This window comes from Triturus cristatus, chromosome 11 (genome assembly GCF_964204655.1).
Source record: "Triturus cristatus chromosome 11, aTriCri1.1, whole genome shotgun sequence".
Classification (NCBI taxonomy): domain Eukaryota; kingdom Metazoa; phylum Chordata; class Amphibia; order Caudata; family Salamandridae; genus Triturus; species Triturus cristatus.
Genome location: NC_140594.1, coordinates 799,184,885 through 799,198,258, shown reverse-complemented (window position 1 = coordinate 799,198,258; position 13,374 = coordinate 799,184,885). Strand labels below are relative to the sequence as shown.

At 49.1% G+C, this 13,374-nt stretch overlaps 1 non-coding gene across 1 annotated transcript; it reads right to left on the bottom strand.

Moving 5' to 3' along the window:
- Positions 1-5,002: 5,002 nt before the first annotated feature.
- LOC146785456 (U6atac minor spliceosomal RNA) lies at positions 5,003-5,127 on the bottom strand. The gene has a single exon (XR_014971468.1). It is a non-coding gene; the product is annotated as a U6atac minor spliceosomal RNA (small nuclear RNA).
- Positions 5,128-13,374: the final 8,247 nt, after the last annotated feature.

The following is a 13,374-nucleotide window of genomic DNA, read 5'->3' as shown; positions in this document are numbered from 1 at the left end:
GTCTCCAACAGATTTATAGCTTAAAGTGTTCCCCCGGTGCTTCCCTTAATCATATGGACCGTAGGCCCCTGTTGGAAGGCCACTTCCACAACCTGCATAGCTGCCAGCCAGTGCTGTAGGGCGGGCGAAGTTACCCGGTACTGATGCTCGCAAAGGTACCTGTTTCGCCAAACTCACGGGCGTGCTACTCAGTGAGCAACCAGACTCTGCCCTAGTCCCCAGAGGTCAACCCCAAGCCCCTCCAAGTTCTGCTGCTTCACCTGCCTGTTAACACGAATCCCAGGGCAGACCACCGGCCTATAACCCATGCTTGGCCATGCCTGAGCTAAAATACCTCTGCACAGCCTGACAACAGGCTAACCACCAGCATTGCGTTCTGAATGTTTCTGACACTGCCAAGAAACATGCGCCTAACAAACGTGCCCTTGTGGCGATCAGAGTAGTGCTCCCTCCAAGCCAGCAGCCCTAACAGGCAACCCGCACCCTCTTGGCACTGGCACACCCCCGCCACCGCTGCCCTCGAGTGCCTGGTCGTGTGAGGCCATAACCTATGTTTCATCACTGCGTCATACCGGGGTATGATGACCCATCTACTCTACTGCTGAGTGCCCATTGCACCATCGCAAGTATGCCTTTGCCTGCTCAGAGTCTGGCTGTAAAGTTGGAAGACATTGACCCCCCAGCCCAGGGCGAAGATGGCAGCATTACAGTATCTGGTGCTATAGACGGTCCCCGTACCCCGATGGGACAGAATGCAATGCCCTTGCTCCTGTTGAGCACGAAACCAAAACCAATTGCTCACCCTGGTTTAATACCTTCCTGCTGCTAATCATTTCCTGGCTGAATGTTGACAAATCCATGTTCTGTAATGGCACTACTTCGCCGCCTGCACCATTCTGCCAGTGCCGAAAAGACCTTTGTCATGCTGCATGGCCTCATCAATCATGCCCTGTTCTAGCAGCGCCCGCTTCAGCCGAGGAGCAAACAACTCGCCGGTACCCCCAAACTGGCCCTGATGCGAGACAAACCGGGCCAAGGCACAGCAATGCGGTACTAACTAAAGCAGGTCTAACAGCGTCAACAGGCGTCCTCAGCTTACCATAGGCGTGGTGGAGTGAGGGTATCCAGTGAGAATCAAGATGACAACTTCCCATCTGACCGACCGTGGTGGGAACCACTCCTGCATATTCTAGTACACATGGTCCCAGTTCACATGTCACTGCCTGATGTACGTGCCCTAGGTACATGGTCCCCTTGCATGGCGGCCTGCCATTGAGACCCACACCAGTCCCCGATCAGTACCACTATCTGCCTACGCTACCATCTTGCCTGGCCTTCCTCCATGCCCAGCTGTACCACGCGATGATTGCTCTCCTCCGTCACTTGACCTGACCACACCTAGAAATACAAACACAGCGAGAGGAGGCAGCCTGTGACCTGCCCCAAAACCACTATCCCGCATCAAACCGACCCGATGAAAAGACAAGCGCCTAATGCTCTACACCCCTGGAAGACCCAGGAAATAACCCACCGATCAATCAATCGAGTAAATAACAACGGACATCCTTTCAGCATCTGAAGGCCTAGCCCCTCCGAAGTAACCTGGGAGCCCAACGCCAGGCCTCAGCACCTGTGGCGTGAGTGATCTTTGCCCACTACCGTGTGAGCCAGGGCCCCCTCTTTTTTTTTTTTTTTTTTTTTTTTTTTTTTTTTTTTTATTATGACTGAAGCACACGAAAACAACCCTAGCTGTTCCTTGCCGCTAGGTCTTCCTACCCTCAGGAGACCAAGAACGACCAGGAAACAATAACACTCACTCAACACTAGGCGTTCCAAGTCCACTCGGCCTAATTTGCCAGCCGGTGAGCGTTCCAGATTCTTTAGCTTGGCCCCTCCTATGAGCTCCCTGTTGAAAGTGGCGAGCCGGACCTGCCAGTACTATCTACCCTTCAACTCATTGCCGCATGGCGGCACTACCCATTGCAACCCTTGTCAACCAGCTGGCAATGTGGGTTAACCTCCCATTAGGGTGGCGGCAGAGCATCTAGCATGTGTCCTAGATGCCCAATCTATGTGACGTTGTGCCGGGGTAGTGGAAACCTTACACTGATAACTGTGCATCGCACCCTCAGACAATCGTAAAATTACTTGCTATTTAATAAAGCTGTGAATTGCAATGTGTAACTGTTACTACTTTTATCACACTCCAGGAGTGAGAGGCAGAGCTAGCTACTGATGCCTGCCCATTATACATGGGGTTAACAGCAGGCACATCCCCTGTTGGGCTATCTTGTTTGGAAAGGATCCTAGAGCTGAGGATTACACCGCGATCTCCCTGCCAAGTGCAAGTACACCTAAGAAATGAGCCAGTTTCATACCTGAGACCTGTAAATAAATCCCCGTAGACCGGCTACCTAACATGACCATAATGCGTGCTACCGCCTCAGAGTTTGCCTGCAAAATAACTGCTGTGATTCCAGGCTGATATGAAAAACTCATGCCTGAGGCAAGAAGTATTGATGGAAGGATCGTGATGTGGCCAAAATTGCAGTCACTGCACCCCCAGTGGGTTGACCCCTACCCCGCCCATCCTACTTACTTGCTGAGTCCTATCCCAAGTACCTTACCTGCTGACCTACAGTGGCCCTTGGTGCTGAACAAACTATGCCCCGGTATGCTTAGTATCCCCCGGAGCTGCTAGCCTCCCACAGGAAGAGGTGGAACTGGGCCTGCCTATATCTAAGAATACTGGAGGATGTATGTAATTTGCCCTCCTTTGGATAAAACCTGCCCTTACCTACACATGCATAGATTCGTGTGCTGAACTACAGCAAGGAGCATGCCCAAGTAACTTGCCCTTCTATGAGACCTGGGCAGGAGAGGACCTGCGACATACCCCACTATGGTTGACCTACGCAGATCCCAGCTGTGCCCACACACAAGGGAGATTAAGCGATTTGCCCAGAATCACAGGATGTTTAAGCGTCATTGCCGAGACGCCCACCCAGTTCCCCATGTCCAAGGCCCAGCGCCCTAGCCGACAGGGTAACTCATCTCCCCAGCTCTCCATCTTGGCGGCCCGATCTGTACTCCTGTGACGCTGAACATACCAAAGCTAATAGTACTGGCGTGGCCATGCCTCTGTGTTGCATAAGATCAATGAGTCATAATTGCGGCAAGCAGGCATATCATTTGGAAAATGCCTCGGTTCAGGCATGGTGAGGCAGGGTCACCAAACACTACGACAAAATACATTTAAAACATACAAATGTCTGTGTATGTGAGCGCAAAGGCGATGACACGATAAACCTGATTTCCCGGAACCTGACATACTGCGCACATATCCTCGCATCTCTATATATACAAAGCGAGGAGCACTACTAACACCAAGCCCATCTATTGGCTGCTCAGTGCTTATGATTGCATATAGTGAAATAAGTACCCCTCCTAGCTCAATTGCAAGTCCCACCGAGAGCTATTCTACCCTCATGTCAGCCTGCCTGCGAATACGACAGCTGGGCTGTCCCTCCACACCAGTAAAACGCCAATTCTCCATGAAAGACACCAACAGAGCCAGGTGCGCCCTGCGCCAGCTTCAAGTATGGAATAAAACTAAAAACAACTGGTCTGCAGGGCTCCCTAACTAGCTGAGGCAATGACTAGGGAGTGAGGATGCATGCCTACCGGGATTGACTTCTCCCCAGGATGTAATGCAGCAGAAAAACACCAACACGTAGTCAGGCCAGGCCCAGCCTGCAACTCCCAAAATCATATATGTCACCCAAGGAATGTGATATGTCACAAAAGCATATCTCCGAGCAGTCACCACCTCTCATTGTGTAAAACTACTTAAACACAATATAGCGCGTCTCCACCTTCAGGGACGGGAGTGTAAGCGACATGCACGCAATCCAATTGTGCGTACGCGACCCCGAGGCTCAAAACCTGGTGCCATTGCCAGCCTGGGGCCTCATACATGCGAAACATGCGCCCACTGAGCAGTACTGTTCTTTTTAGCCACGGCTGCCGGATGGAAAGCTGGGGGCCGCACAATGGATTCAAGCCCGTAACCTGCAGATGCCACAGCATAGCCCACGTGCCCCCCGTGCGCATGCATACCTCTCCGTGTCGCCACTACTGAGGAGATAAAAATTATAGTGCGACTCTACCTGCCGGAAAAGGAGCGCTTACACGAGCACCGTGTTTCCATTGCACATTCAGGCACGGGAGATACAGACAAAAGCGAGGCTCGACCCGAAGGCACTGGAGCGCTGAACACGGGCCCGTAACTACATACTAAAACCCAACAAGGAGGCTCTGCCGGGGTCCAATCAAGCGATCCCAGAAACACCCAAAACTGCAATATCCCAATCCGGGGCCTATACAGCACGAACTTGAGCTATAACTAACCAGGCAAAGAGCACCCACACTCTTGGCCTTCTTCCCTTGAGGTTATTATGACATCGCGCTAGCCCGCCCAAGTCCAATCGGCATCCGCGCGCTACACATAGCACCCGCTCCGCCGCAAGGGGACACACCAAAATGACGCAAGCCTACATAGTGCATACTCTGCCATACATGACACCGTGCCCACATAGCACTATCAGATAAATGCCCCTCACCTCCCATGGCTGATACTCTGCTCCGGTGTGCACATTATATATATATATAGCGAGAACTTGGCCCCACGGTAAAGGGGGGCCCCACATGGCACCGCCTTACATCCACATTCACGCGCGGGGAAAACAAAGACCCGCCTGCGACAGCGCGCGCGTGCCTGAGGCCACACCGCCTCTCCCTACAATGCCCACGCTGAGGCCCGAACCTGGACTCCCCAGATCCAAGCCACCCGCATTCCACACCCAGGGACTTCTCACGTGTACGCGACCTCGCCGCAGCGTAGCCGACGGTCCACATCCTCTCCTCGACAAACCAATTGCGCTAACTTCCCTTCTTAATCATGCGTTGCTGCACTGTATTACTAAAACGCGCATCATGCCTGACATGGTTTAGACGCCAGTAAGTAAGTAACGGTGCCTTAACCGTGCATGTGTTGTAAAGGCCACTAGGACACCCCTTCCATCCTTGTCAAGGGAAGTGCTAACCTTCTCTCCTTTCATCCAACGCTATCCGTACATGCCAGCATGTGAGGCAACTGGTGCAAGAAAGCGCTATGCTGCCCGATTCTGGTCAAACGCGCGCCATGCTAGCTCCCGCCTCCCAAAATTAGCCCTTTTTGCAAAGTAAACAATGTTCTCTTAATGTATGCTTGGCGGTGTGCATGCAGTTATTGAATAACGTACCTTAAGTTGTAACTTGTGAGTAAAAAGGTGTGCCTCCTTTGAAAACAGTAACCTGCTGACCTATTTACATCAAACGCCCTCTGTAATCTACTTGGCCCACGTTCTTAGCAGCAGGAACACCTACCCTCTGCACTAACTTCCCGTTAGTCTAAGCCTCAACTCTACAAAATGCTGATCTCTCCAGGAGGAAATTAATCACACGAGTAACTTGACCCACACGTGAGATCTGAAAGAAACGCAGCATCCGGTGCTTCAAAAGCCTAATAAACATCCAAACCCGGCGCCCACAAGAAGATGGCACCACGGTCGCACCGTCCTAAATCCAGCCCTTCCGGGGCCTCCTCCACGCAATCCCTGCGCTCTACCACTGGGCTACACCCCCTGGCATAATGACACCCGTGCTCTCAAAAAGACAATTCCGACTCTCGCACCCTGGTCCCCTGCTCCGAGGTCGGCAGCACTGTGACAGAAGCGGAGATACCGGAGAATCGAACCTGGGGCCACAGGCATGCACCGCATGCGCTCTAACCTTGAGCTACAGCCCCGCAGCCACGAATGCCTTAATAAAAGCACCGATCCGGGCCCTCCCGGCCACGCTATGGCACCAAGATCACCCGCCGCTCCACCGAGACTCTCGCTTCCAATCAATCACCAACACTTACCGGGATAACTGAGACCTGATCCGGGCTAACCCAGTAACGCTACCACCCCGGTGTTGCAAAATTATATAGCGCGAACTCGGCCATTAAGTGATTAAGTGATTTGCCCAGATCACAGGCTGTGGACGCGACCACGAGGCTCGAACCCAAGGTCTGCAGTCTTGCCGCCGGACCACATCCCGTCCCCAGGGCCTTCAGGCCCAATGAGAGCCCCTTCCAGGGCAAATAACCAAGGCTAAGGGAAGCCGCCGACCGGGACACGTCTAACTGCCGGCTTTCAAAGTACACATTTTTTATATCGCCCACCTCAAGCAGACTCACCGCGACAAGCGGACGTTCTGGGCCGCAGACGATCGTACCAGGCGAGCGATCGATCGAAGTGTGACTCTATCTCTCCCAGAGAACACGACCGACGCGGAACCAGCAGCTAAGGCAAAACGAACGGACAAGAGGGCGAGGAGGGGGCGGGGACCGAATATGTACCCCCCCTCAAGGCTCCTCCCCGCCGGAAGCAGCTACCTGACTGGGGTCTCCCTAGGTCAAGCCCAGGGACAAGACCTCCCACCCCTGTGCCTTCCTGTGGCACTAAGGCGGCCGCCCTCAAGGGGGCGGGCCGCTGCGCAACCCCCACCCCGGGCAGCCTTACAATGCCTCCGAATGCTCCTGAATGTTTTAAAACCCACAAGAGGTGTACATAAAAAGGCTTACCTGCGGATCTCACCAAGTCTTTCTTTAGCTAAATTGCATCTATTTCCACAGAGCATGATGAGAGTCTGTCGTTGGTTTGTTAATACAAAATGCTTCCTCCCCAGGTCCACCTAGCAGCAGTAGCGGATGGTATGACTCGCGGGTGGGAGGGCGGGTCGGCCGGCGCTGGTGGAGGGAACGGGGTGCGCGGGGTTGCGCAATGCAAAACGTTATAAATAAATACACTTACCTTGCCAGGCAGTGCACAGTGGGTCCTGACCATGCCCCTCTTCCTCATGCTCAACTGTTGGCACATATTCGTGCCATCTTTCTGTTGGCATGCAGGGACACATATACATGCCCTCTTCCTGATGCTAGGCGGTGAACACTTTCACTTGCCTCTCTGTTCACAGCCAGTGGGTCCTTCACAGGCCACTCTTCCTAGTGCTACACTGTGGGTCATAAAGATGCCATCTTCTATTCGCAGAAAGTGGTACATACGCATGCCCCTTTTTCTTTTCGGAGGCCGTTGGCACATATACATGCCATTTTCTTCTCCCCAGCGATGCCACATACACAGCGTGTTTTGCTCTGCTCGCTGATGGAGGCACATACATGCCTCTCTATCTCTGTGCGGACTGTCACATTCACCCGCCCCTCTTTCTGCTGCTGCACAGTGCCACATACACGTGCGTGTTTGTCAGACCGCGCGCACGTGCACAAATCCCCTTCCAATCGTACGGCCTATCCTCTGGGTCTCCACAAGCCTTCCTGTCTGCGTGAGCCCTGATCACATCTCATGACTGCTGCACTTGTAGCGTGAGGCGCGGTAACCGGCGCGCTCTCTGCTCGCGCTCCTCGCGCAGTGTCTTACTGCTGCTGGAAGGGGGCCGGGAGGTACCATGGCCGGGGGACTAACAGAGAGAAACACTGTCACAGCCGGTAGGGGTAGGCGCAGCAGGAAGGACTGGGTGTGCTGCAGCCTGTGCGCGCAGAGAACAGCCACCCAACAGGGAACACATTCAATATTATTACCTCCTTTTTCAGCTAGACCTGAGCTTTTCTAGGTGCTGCAAAATAATACAGCCGGCAGAGTGCCAACACTGAGATCTCAGTGTGTAACTGACGGGCAGCACAGACTCAGTATCTCCCGAGATCCATAAGAAATTGCATCTGTATAAAGCATTTTTTAAAGGCTCGTCGTACCAAAGAGGTAACCTTGGCTTAGGGTTAACTTGGCTGAGCCTCGAGCCTGCCTTCTGGCAGAGGCGGCGAGTTTTATGCTGGTAACTCACGCTCGGGCAGGCACACGCACTGCACACGCACAGTCATCGCGCGACACACCCACATATGGCAGGCGACACGGTACTGTGTCCCGACACAGAGTTTGGAAAGCTCTGGCTTAGAGTGAGGGTTGAGCGGGCTGATTGTGCAGCGCATGCACTGGTGTGATGTCTCTTACTATATTGTTTTTGGCGCTTTACGCTTTGCAAAGCATTGGCTTGTGTTACATATGCACAGACCCTCTTAATCACATATATATTTCTCAATAAAAAGATTATGTCCATATTGTGTGAGTGGCAGTATGTCCAGTGACTCCATTGGCGTAGGCACCTTGTAATTGTAGGCGCTCCCCTTGATGCCCACACTTCACTCCACTGCATGCACTCGGACACAAATATAGGCCTTTACATCGCATGCATTTACAACGCATGTGATTACAACGTTGTCGTTACAGCGACCTCGGTGTTACATCGCAGTACCATTACAACACAAGTTGTAACAACAACTTGCTGTAGGGGGTGCACTGGACTTAGGAATAGTATAATTTACTATTCCAGCTCCAGTGTGTGCAACAGCAGGGAAGGTGTTGGAATAGTAGATTATACTATTCCTTAGTTTAGAGCGCCCCGTACAGCAAGTCGTTGTAACGACTTGTGTTGTAATGGTACTGCGATGTAACAACGTGGTCATTGTAACGGCTGCAATGTAATCGCATTCGTTGTAAACGCATGCGATGAGATGGCTGTTTCACCTCTGACACAGACTGCCTGCTGTATGCTGAGGCCAAACCCTGCCTCACTGTAGGACAGTTCCAGAGTCACCACAGGGCCGGTCTGCACCATCTGAGGGTAAATTCAGAACTAGTTCCAAGAGGTGACATTACTTGTAATCACCCTTCTGCATCGCATTCAACAACCGCCCCAGTGAATTCTGCATACTACCTAGAACCGCCCTACACAGGAGCATTAACTACAAGTGATCTGGCGGCGGTCTAGACATGGTGCATCGGCACGCTGATGAAGGTGGGCCGTGAGAGAAAAGGGTGTCGTAGATTGCACTTACCTGAGGCCTAACTGATTAACCTCTTCTGTGCCCATGACGAGATAGTCTCGTCATGGAGCACGGTTGCGCTGTGCCCATGACGAGACTATCTTGTCATGAGCCCCGCCCGCTAATGTAACGCCCGGCACAGGAGGGGGAAGGGCGTGGCACAGAAGAGGTTAACTAATCTGCAATCCTTGGCTTGACGTGTCCGCATCCTTACTATTTGTCCTAGTTAAGTGTGCTTCATTCAATATCAGTCTACTCTCCTGTTCCCTGTTATTTTGTGCCTTGACCTGGCCTTACTTGCGCCCCTGGTCATTCTAACGCACTCCTACAAAATCGTAACCTGGTCCTGACGATGACCTGAATTCTGAACAGGTCGAAATGCCGTAGACCCTTCAGCGCAATTCTTGGCGCTATCTTCATGGTTCCATGAAACTAATTGTACTCCTAAAAATGTACTAATGTATTGGAACCACCAAGAGTCCTTTGTATATGTTTATGTCTTTTTCTTGCGCCGTTTTTTGGCTGTATATATTTTTTCACTAGTCGCTTGCGCCGTTCACTTTCTTTCTCATGAGCACTAATGTGCACAAGTCTGTACAAGTTACATGTACATTTAATGTGACTGAGTGTGCCATTTTGTCCTCCCTTTCTTATGCCATCTCTGCTCAATACAAACCAGTGTTGCATTTTCTGGTTATAAGTGTTTTTTTGTCTCCCTGTTTCCCTCCCCTTGCAACTCTTATGTGCATGCTTCCTTGAAAGTGAAATTACATGTTGTTTGCTATACATATCATGCTGCTACCCAGCATGAAAGCAACGCCGGGATTGGTTGGAGCGGGCTGGCTCACTGCTCATCTTGGCACTAGGGACCTGTGCTGTCTGTCCACCCAGCTTGGGCTGGAGAAATTTAAACTGCGCATGTCAGGCAGGCCATCGCAAGAGGCTGGCTAAAGTGACATGAGCAGTTTAAACTGGTGTAGTGTAGCCAGGCACCCCTCCTCTCTGCTCCCAGGCTGCATTGCAGCAATGGCCCTGCCCCCAGTGCCCTAGCACTCAGCTCCGGCAGCTGGCAGAGCTGCAAATAAATGTTAATAAAGTCACTTTATTGCCATTTTATCTTTCACTTTTGCTGCGGCCACAGCAAGGAGAGCGACGCTCCTCTGCCCAAATAGAGCAGCCGCCATTGAGCGCAACACAGCAAGCCACTACATGAATGGGAAAGGGCAGAAATGTGCTGTATTTAACATTATACAGCACATTTATGTGCTGTCCTAGCACTGGGGCACAACGTGCCACTTTGCACCAAATCTGGTACCCATGACGCATTCCCAAGTCTACCAATAATGGCAAATCTGAGAATGTGGCAAAATCCTTATATGGATGTGTGGGAACACCAATGCTCCACCCAGGAATGCATTACTGGGGCAGAGTAACACAAGGCAGCGAATAGCACTGCCTTGCATTACTGCAAATTTCTCAAGCATTACAGAGCCACGCAAGGTGGCCTTGCATGACTTGATAAATCTGACTTTAGTGTTGCATTGCCCTAGCGCCCCCTTGCATGGCCAAAGGGTGATGTAACACTATGATAAACCTGGCCCTTAATCTGCATCTTGACATCCACTGATGCTGTGTTCCACAATAGAAATAGAGGCAGTGCCAGTAAAAGACACAACACACATCTTCAACCTCAACAGCGAACAAAGAAATGATGGAATTAAAACATTGCAGTATTTTCATCTAATAAGAAATAACGAAACATATCTGCATAGTAATAGAAGTTAATAAGGCACATGGGGAAGATTTACTAAGATTTCATGAAACGCAAGGCAGCACAAGAAGATGGTGCGCTGTATTGAGTGAAACTGAGGTAGCTGAAATGTGCCATATCTGCTAAGATATGGTGCGCTTCTGCTACCTCCTTGCATTGGCGCACTGTGTGCTGCATAGCGTCAATGCAAGCACCCATGCTCCATGCTGAAGGGTTGACTGCATTATGAGAAGGATTGTTTTTGTGCAGGAAGCAGTACCTTCCTGCACAAAAAATAATTGTTGAAGGCATTTCCCTTGATATTTGTGTGATGCATTTCACATCACACATAGAAAAAGGAAAAAGGAAGTAACAAGGAGAAATAAAGATATTCCTCTTTGTGAAGCCTGGGAGGGAAACCATTTGAGTGCAATCCCTTGTTTACTGGCCTTAGTAAATATTGGATTGGGTCAAAGTCCAATGGAGGATGCATTGAAACTCCTATGCTCCAACAATGCAATGCCTCCTGTAGGAAAGTGGAATATTATGTGGTATTGCTGGGTAGACTTACCATATAATATTATCACAATACCCCAAAGATGGTGCTTGGATTCTCACTAATAAAATATTTAGCTCATTCCTCGTAGAGTGGCGAGGAGTAGTCAGGCTTTATTAGAGGAACATGTGTCAAGCTTTTTACAGTACCCTTATGGTTCAGACATAATTGACATGACTCAATAGAAATTTAACACCAATTTATAAATATAGAGTATTTTTTAACTTAATTTAGGTACTAAGGGAATACAAAGCTTCTAGACCTGGATTGACATCACCATCAATACCGTTCATACCATCAAAAACTTCTTGGTTCAAATTCCCCTCATTCATAGCTCCCAAACAATCATTACGGCTTGAGGAATCAGTGTTGACAGCAGAATGAATATGAACTGCAGAAGATAGAGTTGGAGCAGACTTCTGTATACATTTTTCTGAGGGAAAAACCTGCACCACCATAATTACAATTCTTGCTGCCCCTGTGTGCCACATTACCGTTGACTTACTGTTACAATTTGCCACACCTCTATTGTTCCACCAGGATCCATGCTGAACTATTGCTAATCCTTCTCTCAAGTGTTTTGGAAAACATCAGATTGGATTTTGTTTATTCCAATGGTTTCTGAATCTTGACAACGTCACATAAAATAATCCACTTGTTTCAGATGGTATGACTTCTTGTATCTTTCAGCACTTTTGTTTTGAATCTCACGCATTCTGTTCAAAACATCTTGCATCACAACTGTTTTATGTTTACCTGCCAAAGTCTGAACATAAAGATATAACAATTTGAAAGGGGTTACACCTGTAGTAGAATGAGGTGTGATATGGTAATTCTAAAACCTATCCCTCAAAGTCTCTTCCACATTAATTCTAGCATTATAGGCTAAATTAATGGTCTCTTTCACAATCTTACTGACTTTTTACAGGCTATACAAAGTTACAGAGAGTTGCTTGATGCCAGTAAGTGACAAATACTCCCTCATTTCATGCAAGATCAACTGAACTCTGTTGTCTGAAACCATTATGTCTGGATACCGCTTCACAGTGACAACATTCTCAAAAAACATAATAATACCAGCATTTGTAATGGTATCCCTCACTAATGTATAATGTACCCATTTGGAATTAATCGTCCCAAAAATATATTTTTTTCCCACCATGTAGACCTTTCACAGGACCAATAAAATTGACAGCAATTTACTCCCAACCTGTTTGTGGGAATTCAGTAGGAACAAAGGTTTTGGTGTCAGCATCCTGACACTCACAACAATAACCAATGAACAATTCAATTTAACAGTCCATTGTAGGCCAGCAATAATATTCTCATAACCTTTTATTAATGGCCTTCACCCCTTGGTGATCTCAAAGGCTAGTCTTTTTTTTTTTTCCTCATTCACCTCAAGAAGAAAAACAAAACAAATAGTCCATTATTTCTGCCCTTATTTTTGAGAAAGAATACTGACCATTAATGGGCTTACTATAATAGAACCCCGCCTTTCTAGAGCTTTCTCTCTCACACGGTGTAAACACCGGAACTGCTTATGATTTTAAGAGTGCGACCAGACCCTGTAGCAGTCAAAGAGTTTGTTTGCCGGTGTAATCATTGGACATTATTTAAGATCTTATTTGCATAATTTAAGATATGAAAAAGAAACTTTATAGCAACCCTTCTGTGCTCTCCAACCATAGCTGTAATAAATTCCAGAAGGCTTTCTTTTTTTACTTTTTTCCGGATAGATCCATCCTGGACATATATATGAGAGACTCCAACCATTCTGCATACTGTGGTGGTATGTTGCTCACTCATTTTCGGCATATCTCTCTCCTGGCTAGGAGCATTGCATAAAACAACATGTCTCTAACAGAGCTCATATATTCATCAGCAACACCAAAGATAACCAGGAGGAGGCTTACCTTTACTTGCCGACGCAATATACCTGATATTGTCGTTTCCACTCAGCTCCAAAAATCGCTAATTACGGGACATTGATAGAACATGTGTACGTCCGTGGCATCTTTAAGCCCGCATTTAGCACAGCTAGCTCGACTTCCTTTCCCCATCTTAGATAACTTCTCCGGTGAT